This window comes from Salvia hispanica, chromosome 1 (assembly GCF_029641045.1).
Source record: "Salvia hispanica isolate PSC_SH4W2 chromosome 1, Shi_PSC_v1, whole genome shotgun sequence".
Taxonomy (NCBI): Eukaryota; Viridiplantae; Streptophyta; class Magnoliopsida; order Lamiales; family Lamiaceae; genus Salvia; species Salvia hispanica.
In genome coordinates, this window is record NC_142692.1 from 54,716,643 (window position 1) to 54,728,628 (window position 11,986).

The 11,986-nt window shown below is 41.9% G+C and overlaps 1 non-coding gene across 1 annotated transcript; it reads right to left on the minus strand.

Moving 5' to 3' along the window:
- Positions 1-2,520: 2,520 nt before the first annotated feature.
- LOC125185761 (small nucleolar RNA R71) lies at positions 2,521-2,627 on the minus strand. The gene has a single exon (XR_007170261.1). It is a non-coding gene; the product is annotated as a small nucleolar RNA R71 (small nucleolar RNA).
- Positions 2,628-11,986: the final 9,359 nt, after the last annotated feature.

Genomic DNA, 11,986 nt, shown 5'->3' on the forward strand with positions numbered 1-11,986 from the left:
TAGTAGAAGGAAAAGATTTGGCTTCACAAGGTAATATCTTCATTCCTTCTTCAAATTTCCGCCTAAACTGCAGCTGGCAGCTTTGAGCAACTTTGGTAGAACGACCATAACGTTCTCCAAGGAACTCCGATTGAAGTGATTCTTATACCATCCTTAAGAGATTTTCAAAACGAAGAGAATGGTGTGTAGAACGCTCTGATCGGACTTCAGGATCGCCGGAAAATTGAGTTTGAAGACAGCTGTCACGCGCCGCATTTTTGTGTTTTTGTGGCGGGCCGCCGCACCATGGCCGGCGGTCGCCACTGATACGCTCGGATTTTGCACTGTTTTAAGGCCATTATTTGGTCCGTTTTTTATGTCAAAGTTACTCTACACCTCCATTATTTGCATATTTTGTCTATTTTGGTATTTTGACGTTTTTTGTGAGAAATGTGCATAATTGAGCCGAAAAAGGGAGCCAAAACGCCAAGTTTGGGAATCTGGAGTCAGACGGCGACCGGCGACCGCCGCGGATGTGTGCGGCGACCGCCGGCGCCCGGCGGGCAGATCAATGCAGCGGTCCGCCTCGGAAAAATATGCTTGGAAGAGAAGCCTCGCCCGGCGACCGCCGGAAGATGTGCGGCGGTCCGCCGCCGAGGGAACCGACTCTCTGGACTCCAGCGCGGCGACCGCCGGCCAAGGTGCGGCGGCTCGTCGGAAAAAGGCGGCGAATCCGAGAAGCCCTAGATTTGTGCCCAGTTTTACCATATTTTGGAGATTTTTTTCCTTCTACAACAAGGCATGGCTTTTCCCTATAAATAAGGCCTCAAGCTTCTTCAAAAAGAGAGAACTTCTACTTTCAAAATACTTCATAGAGATCAAGACCTAGAGTACTTCATTGGTGCAAGGAGTTGGAGAAAGATTTCATGAACATCAAGAACGACAAGGATTCAACCCACGGGTTTTATTTGCTTTAGTTTTATGTTCAAATTGTCTTCCCTTCAATCTATGTTTTTAGCTTATTCAACTATGTGTAACTAAACTCATAAGATTCTAGGGATGTGTTAGTAACGACTTTGGTTATACAAGTTCCGTTTTCTATTTAATATCCGTTTTATTTTTACTTTGTTTCTTCCCTAAGTAGTTTTGATGCTGCATGATTGAGTGACACAATCGTGTATGATTTAATATAACTTGCTTCATAACTGTGACAGAGTTCTAGCGAGTTAGATTCACTTAGTAGACACTACAGTTAGCTTCCCTTAAAACGGCACTGTTAATTGAGAGTGAGGACTTTACAAGGGTCTTAGAAGCTTTTTGGAGTTACGTGTTAGGATTGACAACCCTAATCTTGTAATCAACATTTGTTTCGCATGAGCATAATCTAGGTGATTCGTTCTATCAAAGTAATAACTGTGCTAGGGTATAGTAGTTGGAATTTTGTATAACCATAACTGTGAACACACATCCCTGGGATTCCCTTATCTCTATTGTCTTTCTCTTGATTTATTTGCTTTTAGTTGATCTATGCTTTCTATTGTTTTTAGTTTTTCAAATATTTTCAAAATCCAATTGTTTCTCCAGATAGTATTTGAGTCTTAGTAGAGGATAGACATTTTGTGTTCGTCTTCCCAGTGTTCGATAACCGGTACTAACCTTTAGCTATACTATATATACTCTGTATACTTGCAAGTTTATTTAGTGCTAATAAAAAGTGCATCAAGTTTTTGGCACCGTTGCCGGGGAAGACAATTCACTTTGGAGTGATATCTTCAAATGGACAATTTTGCTACTTTGGACTTTAATTTTTTTCAGTTTTTAGTCTTAGTTTTTAATTCATTTTTGTTTTTGGTTCTTGCAGGTTTTCGTATGCGAACGCGCTCTGGGAAGGACAGCTTAGAACTGCTCGATTTAGAACTTGAGAGAACTCGTAGAATAATAAGAAGTGAAAAAGGATCAGGAACAATGGGTGACTGATCGAACGAACAATGGGAAGACAGCTTAGAACCGCTCGATTTAGAACTTGAGAGAACTCGTAGGAAAATAAGAAGTGAAAAAGGATCAGGAACAATGGGTGACCGAGCGGACATCGAAAAACTGCAGGAAATGGTGAAGCTACTGATGGATGAGAGAGATGCGGAAAGGGCGGCCCGAGAGGCTCTGGAAAAGAAGAATCAGGAGATACAACCCGTGATGAACATGTTCAATCATGGGAATATGATTACCTTTCCCGAAGGACCTCGTATTGATGCTAATAATTTCGAGTTACGCATGCCCCTTATTCAAAGGGTCGAGCAAACTCCTTTTGCGGGTAGGGCTACAGAGGATGCCAACCGCCATCTCTCCAAATTTGTGGAGATCGCAAACACTCTCAAACTGAACGGTGTCGACGACGATGCCATAAGGGTAAGACTTTTCCCCTTTTCATTAACTGATTCTGCTAAAGAGTGGTTTGAATGTATGCCCAGAGAAAAGGTCTCCACATGGAAGGACATTGTAGCTGCCTTCCTTGACAAGTATTATCCGCCGGGCACAATTTTGAAGCTCAAAAGCGAGATCTTCCAATTCATCCAAGGCCAGGACGAACCCCTCTATGAGGCATTTGCTCGTTTCAAAGCCCTTCTCCGAAAGTGCCCTAACCATGGTTTCACCGTGGACCACCAGGTAGGGATTCTCTATAATGGGTTTAACGAGAAAATTTGTGTTATGCTTGATTCAGGTGCAAATGGAGGGTTCTTAAGTAAGTCAGGTGAGGAAGCCATGGCAGTGATAGAGGAATTCGCCACCAACAGCAGGGGGTGGTCGAAAGAAAGGCATAGCTTAAAAAGGATAGCTGCTGTTGAAGAAGCCGAGGAAAGCTCCTTTGCAAAGGAATTGGCCGAGCTTCGAGTTAGGGTGGACCAAATGGATTCATCAAAGAAGGAGGACCCGATTCCACCAACCTCCATTATAGCAGTCTCTAAGCCTGAAACTCTTACCCCGACAGTGGAAGAAATCAACTACGTGCAAGGAGGCGGCCCCAATAGAAATTACAACAAGAACTATCGCCCTAACCAGGGGGGCGGTAATTTCAATAATTATAATGGAAACCGTCCTCACCCTAATCTCTCTTATTCTAACAATAATTACTTGCAACCCCCCGCGGGATTTAATGTTAGCAAGGGAGGAGTAGTTGAGACACTGAAGAAGGAGGAAAAATATGAACAAGGGATCACAAGGATCTTGGAGGTAATCGCGCTAGACAGGAAGGTTAATGACACCAAGATCGGAGTGGTTGAAGCCAGAAAAAACAACCTCGAGTAGGGAATGAACACGATCTCGACTGCCTTAACCAACATCACCACGCAGATGGAGCAAATCCAAAAGAAGTTAGATGAGGACAGGGCAAAGGCAGCCGCACTAGTGGACGACGTCAACAAAAAGTGGGTGGCAAAGCAAAAAACTGGGGACTGCCCAGACGCCGGCGAACTGCCGAACACCACGTGGCGGACCGCCACTGAAGCCCAGAATGGAGTCTGCCCAGCCGCCGGCGGACCGCCGCACACTACGCGGCGGGCCGCCATAGAGAAGGCAGAAGCACCCGCTCAGCAAGGACTCGTGCGGCATAATGGGATTGTGCTACCTTTCCAACCAAAGAGGAAGTTTAAGCTCGAAGAGCAGTTCAAACATTTTCTGAACATGTTTTGTAAAGTTCATACTAACATTCCTCTAGTTGAATCGTTGCAGGAAATACCTAAATATGCGAAGCTACTAAGGGAGGCAGTGATGAGAAAGAGAGCCGAAAAAAGCCGACCTTAAGCTACCACATCATTGCAGCGAGATCATCCAAAAGGTCAAGGCAGTGAAGCAGAGAGATCTGGGCCAATTCATTATCCGATGCTGGATTGGAGAGGGAAAGGTTGACAAGGCCCTATGCGATCTAGGATCTTCCATCAAACTCATGCCACTGAAGTACTACGAAAAGCTCAACATTGGGCCACTCAAAACTTCAGACGTAACACTCAGGTTGGCCGATAACTCGACCATAAAAAAATTTGGTATGATTGAGGATGTCTTAGTGAAAATAGATGATTTCATTTTTCCCGCCGATTTTATTGTGCTTGACATGAAAGTAGACAAGAATGTCCCTCTAATCCTAAGGATAGATTTTATCGCTACTTGCAAAGCTTTGATCTATGTAGGTCGTGGCGAGATGACAATTAGCGATAACCATAGCCAATCCACCTATAAGATCGAAAGCGAGATGCTCAAGTTTGAGGAAGCAAAGCAGGCAAATATGGAACGGCAGTGTAGGGCAATCATGGTCGGATTTGACCAATCCTCAAGACCCCTTTGAAGTGGAGGATCCTACTACCTCCACTATCTACATTGTCAACGAGGTAAGACGTTCTCCCAAAAAGGACGATACTAACCCCTCCACCTCTATCCCGCAGAAAAAGAAGCAAAAGAGGAAGAAGGAAACCAAGGAGGACCCCGAGATTTATGTTATCAAAACAAATAAAGGGAAATACAAGTGGTGGAAGAAGCTATGGACCAAGTTGCTCCCTATGCCCATTTTCAACACTAGGGTCGCTGATCCGCCCAATTAGTGGGCCACTTCAAGTCGAGCTAACGACTAAAAAGAAAAGCGCTTGTTGGGAGGCAACCCAATTTTTTTTCGTTGATTTAGTTATTTTCTTTTATTTTTTTCGTTTTCGTTTTCGTTAAAAAAATAATAATAATTTAATTCACCGCGTGGCAGTCGCCGCATTTCACATGGCGGTTGCCACACTTATTTTCACATGTGCAGGATAGGACGGGCTTAGGGAAGGCTTAGGGTGGGCCAGATGAACCGCTGAATGGGCCACGGCGGCCCGCCAGAAATCGTTGTTTTAAAACGCCCTTGCGGCGGCCCGCCGCGCGCAGTCCAGAAGAGGGGAATGCAATTAAAAGGTAAGTTTTCCATCCTTCTTCTCATTCCTTCTCAAAATTCCTTCCTTGCACACAACCCCCACCTTTATAAATCACCAATTTCACACACCCACACCATAATTCTCTCAGTTCTCTTCAAGTTTAGAGTTCTTCATTCAATTCTCAATCAACACAAGGTATGCATCCTAACTAAATTTCTGAGTTTTGTTCTACTTCTTCCATGGATTTAAGCATGTTTTGGATGAATTGTTTGGTGAAAACTCTTATTTTATGATGGAGGATGATTGTGTATGCTTATTTGTGGATTCCCACGGTGATATTGTGTTTTGGTGATAGTTGTGAAGCATTGTGAATAGTAATTCCTTCTTGTTTCTACTTGTTTTTAAGTTGCAATCATGTTCATAGCATTGTGAGGCTATTATTACTTCCATGAATTGCAATACTTTAGTATCCTATAGAGATTGTTGATATATATTGAATTATTGTTGATACGTCTCTGCATGGGGGATGAATTCACGTTGGGGGTTGGTTTAGTGTTTCCTAGTTGGGAAGTTTATGTTTTACATGTTTCCTTGTTACCATCTAGGAAAATTTCTACACCTAAGCTTGCTTCTGTTTATCCGTTGAAATTGATTATAAGAGTGCAAGTTTGGGGGAACCTTTGATTTTCCCATTATTGGTATACTTTCTAATTGTTGAACTTCTCGTTTGTAGAAATATGGGATCAAAGGGAAAGCCTGAGAATGCGAAGAACTATGGTGTTAGCCTTGCTTCGGATGAGCAAAAGGCTATGTGGAAGAAATTGTGGGCACGAGAGACGGCACCTTCGCAGTATTCCCACGATTTCCCTCTTCAAACTTTGGGAATTGCGGAGGACTTTTGGGAATTATGTGATGTAGGTGACGGGAACGGCCTCCGGTACATGTTTGAGAGGAAGTGGCCGTCGTTTAGGAAGTATACTCTCGAGTTCCTAAGCTCGTTGAAGGTCACAAAGGATCACTGGCAAAACATCCCGCTTAGCATTGATTTCCGCATAGGCAACCGATGGCACTCGCTCACCATGGAGGAACTTTGCGGAATCTTCCATTGCTTCGACCCCGACCCCGAGACCGATAATGATTACGACTTTGATGAGGTTTGGGGTACAATGACGAATGAGCACGAGCATGCCGCGGGCTACGCCAAGTCTTCCTCAATCCGTAACCCGGTTTTGCGGTACCTCCACCGAGCCATGACCCAACTTATGTTTGCTAGGGTCGACGGGGGAAGTGTCTCCCAAATGGGGTTAAATGTGATTTGGTGCCTCCTCAACAAGAAGGGATTCGACTATGGAACCCTTTTTACTATCTATGTGGATCGGATCACGAAGAAGTATAGCGGCGTCATATGTTGTGGTGGTTTGATCACGGAAATCGCTGAGCATTTGGAGGTGAGCGCTTCATCACTTATGAGGTGTTATTTTCAGTGGGGCTCTTGAAGACTGATTATTGGGGGTAAGGATTTTTCCTACAAGTGGCGGGAGATCACTTCCCCGTTCCCATCCCGCAGTTGACTGAGGTCGACGTTTGGGCAAACCAAGCCAATTGGAAGCGTAACACCCCGGCACACCAGAGAGCCATTGAGGCTAACCTAGTAAATGGGGAATTTAGGAAGAGGAACATCCTGGCTCGCATCCCCATCTTTGAGGCCGATGAGGACTCCGCCTTCGATGCTATTGATCACTACACCGAAGAAGGGGAACACTCGCACGCCCAAGAGAGTCAAGTGTCGCCGCCACCGCCGCCCCAACGCCGCCAACAAGAAGAAGAAGAGGTGGAAGTCGAGGGACATCGCCGCCGGACTAGAGCAAACCGCCGCCGCGGAAGGCCTGATGAGGAGTTTCAAGCAAATACCTCCGCCCAACTAGGAGATATCTACTCCTACATGCAAAACATGTCCAACACTTGGGACACCCGATGGGTGGAGCAACAAAAAGAGAACGCCTACAACTGCCAAGGATGGACGGCTTAAGGCGATTGGCGCACGGCGGAGCAACAATTTTGGGAGCAACAAAGGCTAGAAGACGTGCATCGCCGTCAACAAATTGAAGAGCTCCAAAGGATGGCCGCCAAGGCTCGACAAGAGCGCCAAACAATGAGTGGCGATATCGCCTATCTTATTAGCGCATTCGACGACCTCAATGCCCGTTTCCCTCCTCCTCCTCAAGATTGAAGAAGTCAAGCTCAATGACAATGAATGAGCATTTGCGTCAATTTTTTTGGATGATTTTAAGACAATTTGTTACATTGTTTTTGAAGATTTTTGTTTTAAGTTAAGTATTTTTGGTTTTAGTTTAATTTTGTGCATTGAAATTTTTTTCGCAGGCTGTGACCTCTATGCGGCGACCGCCGCATGTGCTGCGGCGGTCCGCCACCTACTCGCTGGAACATTCTGTTGTTGCGCGGCGACCGCCGGACATGCTGCCGCAGGCCACCGCCTGGGCGTATTTTTCCAGCGCGATTTTTCCAAAAGTTTTTCAACTTTCGCCCGGTCAGGCCTCGACACAAGAATTTTCAAGGTACGTTTTTTTTTCAGTAGTTCACTCACACCGACTCTGCAAACTTATTTTACACTTTGTTGTAAATAAGTTTGGGGGGATGAAGTGGTGGACCGTGAGTTTAGGATTTTTTCTTTTTGCTTTAAGTTTTTGTTTTTGTTTCAATAACCCCGTAGGTGAATTTTGTGTTCTAAAAAAATGTTTTCTTTAATCCATGTCATGAACTTAACATGAAAAACTTAGAAACACGCATGCTTAGGGACACACTTTAGATTGAGTTGCCGATAATATTACATTCCATCTATGTTTAAGTGTGGCTTAACGTTTTGATTTGATGGTTTAGTAAAAAGGTGCATAATTAATGAATTGCTTGTTCGCCTTGAATCATGCTTATACCTTGTGAGGATTTGAGCCAAAAATTTATTCTTGTGTGATTTATCTGCATGTATTTATATGTTTCTAGAACTTGTTCCTAGTCTTGCCTAAGTTTACATAGTGTTTAAGTCGATTTAGGAGGATGATTGGCCATCTTTTCTTAGCCTACTTTTATCTAAAAACCATGACCCTCTAAAAAATTTTGAAAAAAAATTTTATTTTCAAAATTTTTCCCTTCGGAGCCAATTTTGAGCCTTTAAGCCTATTCTTTGGAAGCCAAAATAATATGGACAATTCCTTGGGTTAGTTAGTTTTTGCTATCTTATTTTGTAAAAGAATTGGAGAGATAAGGGGGAAATATAAAAGTAGTGTGCTTAATATAAAGAAAGTACAAGTTGTGAAACTGAGAAAAATTCTAAATATGTGCTTGATTTTAGAAAAAAAAAGAGAAAAAAAAAATGTGTGAAAGGTTGTGAAAAGAAAAGAAAATCAAAGGATTGGAAAGTGAGTTGAAAGAGATAAATTAAGTGTTAAAAGTGCCTTGGGTTTAGAAAAGTGGAGTTATATTTACTCTACTTGGGATATTTTTATTTTTAGTCACTTTTTAGCCAAATATTCCTAACCTACCAAAGAGCCTACATTACAACCAAAGATAAAGACCTTTCGGACTTTTGAAGCTTAATCACATTTAGTAGAGGAGGGAGTAGACTTTGAGCAAGATTATGGTAAACTTTGCATGATGTATGATTTGAGTGCTTATGTACACATTATCCTTATACACTTTGAGAGTGAGAGAACACTTCCCATCTTTGGAGGTTTGCCACGTGCGAGGGCTTGAATTCAAGGTGTTCCACGAGTTAGTAATGAAAGTGCACTAATAAGCCTTGCTTGATTTGATTGCGTTAATACATACTTAATCTATTATTTCATCTTTTGAGGCAATTATGACATCTAGTCCTTGTGCATTCCGTGCGTCTATTCTTTTATCTTTATTGTTTTGTTCGAGGACAAACAAAAATGTAAGTTTGGGGGAGTTGATACGCTCGGATTTTGCACTCTTTTAAGGCCATTATTTGGTCTGTTTTTTATGTCAAAGTCACTCTGCAAGTCCATTATTTGTATATTTTGTCTATTTTGGTATTTTGACGTGTTTTGTGAGAAATGTGCACAACTGAGCCGAAAAAGGGAGCCAAAATGCCAAGTTTGGGAATCTGGAGTCAGACGGCGACCGGCGACCGCCGCGGATGTGTGCGGCGACCGCCGGCGCCCGGCGGGCAGATCAATGCAGTGGTCCGCCTCGGAAAAATGTGCTTGGAAGAGAAGTCTCGCCCAGCGACCGCCGGAAGATGTGCGGCGGTCCGCCGCCGAGGGAACAGACTCTCTGGACTCCAGCGCGGCGACCGCCGGCCAAGGTGCGGCGGCCCGCCGGAAAAAGGCGGCGAATCCGAGAAGCCCTAAATTTGTGCCCAGTTTTACCATATTTTGGAGATTTTTTTTCCTTCTACAACAAGGCATGGCTTTTCCCTATAAATAAGGCCACAAGCTTCATCAAAAAGAGAGAACTTCTACTTGCAAAATACTTCATAGAGATCAAGACCTAGAGTACTTCATTGGTGCAAGGAGTTGGAGAAGGATTTCAAGAACATCAAGAACGACAAGGATTCAACCCACGGGTTTTATTTGCTTTAGTTTTATGTTCAAATTGTCTTCCCTTCAATCTATGTTTTTAGCTTATTTAACTATGTGTAACTAAACTCATAGGATTATAGGGAAGTGTTAGTAACGACTTTAGTTATACAAGTTCCGTTTTCTATTTAAGATCCGTTTTGTTTTTACTTTGTTTCTTTCCTAAGTAGTTTTGATGCTGCATGATTGAGTGACACAATCGTGTATGATTTAATATAACTTGCTTCATAACTGTGATAGAGTTCTAGCGAGTTAGATTCACTTAGTAGACACTACGGTTAGCTTCCCTTAAAACGGCACTGTTAATTGAGAGTGATGACTTTTCAAGGGTCTTAGGAGCTTTTTGGAGTTACGAGTTAGGATTGACAACCCTAATCTTGTAATCAACGTTTGTTTCGCAGGAGCATAATCTAGGTGACTCGTTCTATCAAATTAATAACTGTGCTAGGGTATTGTAGTTGGAATTTTGTATAACCATAACTGTGAACACACATCCCTGGGATTCCCTTATCTCTATTGTCTTTCTCTTGATTTATTTTCTTTTAGTTGATGTATGCTTTCTATTGTTTTTAGTTTTTCAAAACTTTTCAAAACCCAATTGTTTCTCCAGATAGTATTTGAATCTTAGTAGACGATAGACACTTTGAGTTCGTCTTCCCCGTGTTCGATATCCGGTATTAACCTTTAGCTATACTATATATACTCTGTATACTTGCAGGTTTATTTAGTGCTAATAAAAAGTGCATCAGCCATGCACTTCTCGGCAGTCGCAGGGCGTGTCTTTATCTTCGCTAAGCGCCGGCGGTCGCCGGAAGTGTTGCGGCGGTCCCCAGACACTACCTGAAGCTCTCCAGCTTTCCTACTTCGCGTTTTAACTCCCTTTTTAGGCTCAAATTTCGCACATTTTTCACAAAACATGTCAAAATACGAAAATAGATCAAATATGCAAATAATGGACATGAAATGCAACTTTGACCTTAAAAACGGGCCAAATAATGGCCTTAAAACCGTGCAAAATCCGAGCGTATCAACTCCCCCAAACTTACATTTTTGTTTGTCCTCGAACAAAATAATAAAGACACAAGAATAGACGCACGGAATGCACAAGGACTAGACATCATAATTGCCTCAAAAGATGAAAGAATAGATTAAGCATGAATTAACGCAATCAAATCAAGAAAGGCTTATTAGTACACTTTCATTACTAACTCGTGGAACACCTTGAAAACATGCACTCACATGTGACAAACCTCCAAAGATGGGAAGTGTTCTCTCACTCTCAAAGTGTATAGAGGTAATGTGTATATAAGCACTCAAATCATGCATCATGCAAAGTTTACCATAGGCTTACTCAAAGTCTAATCCCTCATCTACTAGATGTGATTAAGCATGAAAAGTCCGAAAGGTCTTTATTTTTTGTTGTATTATAGGCTCTTTGGAAGGTGAGGAATATTTGGCTAAAAAGTGACTAAACCCAATAATAACAAAAGTGATCAATTTCTACCACATCAAACATAGCACCCAACCAACAATTCAAATCTCAGTAAACTTAGACTTTGTCTATATTTCTTCTCACTCCCCAAATTCCTTTGATTTTTTCTTTCTTTTCTTCGCAACCTTCCTTTTTTATTTCTCTTTTTTTTCTTTTTTTTTTCTTTTTTTTGTCTTTTTTTTTCTTTTTCATAAGCATCCTATCCAGAATCAAGCACATATTTAGAAATTTTCACTATTTCACAACTTGTACTTTTCTTTACATTAAGCACACTACTTTTTGTACTTTCCTCCTTATCTCTCCAATTCCTTTACAAAAGATAGAAAATTCTAACTAACCCAAGGAATTGTTCCCATTAGTTTGGCTTCCAAAGAAAAGGCTTAGAGGCTCAAAATTGGCTCCAAAGGGAAAAATTTTGAAATTTTGAGAGGGTCGAAAATTTTGGAAAAAAGTAGGCTAAGAAAAGATGGCCAAACATCCTCCTAAATCAACTTAAACACTATGTAAACTTAGGCAAGACTAGGAGCAAGTTCTAGAAACATATACATGCATGCAGATAAATCACACAAAAAAGAAATTAAGGCTCAAATCCTCACAAGGTATAAAGCATGATTCAAGGCGAACAAGCAATTCACTAATTATGCACCTTTTCATCAAACCATCAAATCAAAACGTTAAGCCACACTTAAACATAGATGGAATATAATATCATTGGCAACTCGGTCTAAAGTGTGTCCCTAAGCACGCGTGTTTCTAAGTTCTTCATGTTAAGTCCTCGATATGGATTCAAGAAAACATTTTTAGAACACAAAATTCTCCTATGGGGTTTTGAAAAACAAAAGCAAAAACTTAAAACAAAAAGTAAACCCTAAAACAAAAACCTAAACTCACGGTCCACCACTTCATCCCCCCAAACTTATTTACAACAAAGTATAAATTAAGTTTGTAGAGTCGGTAGGGACGTGAGTGAACTACTAAAAAGAAAACATACCTTGAAAAATTTCGTG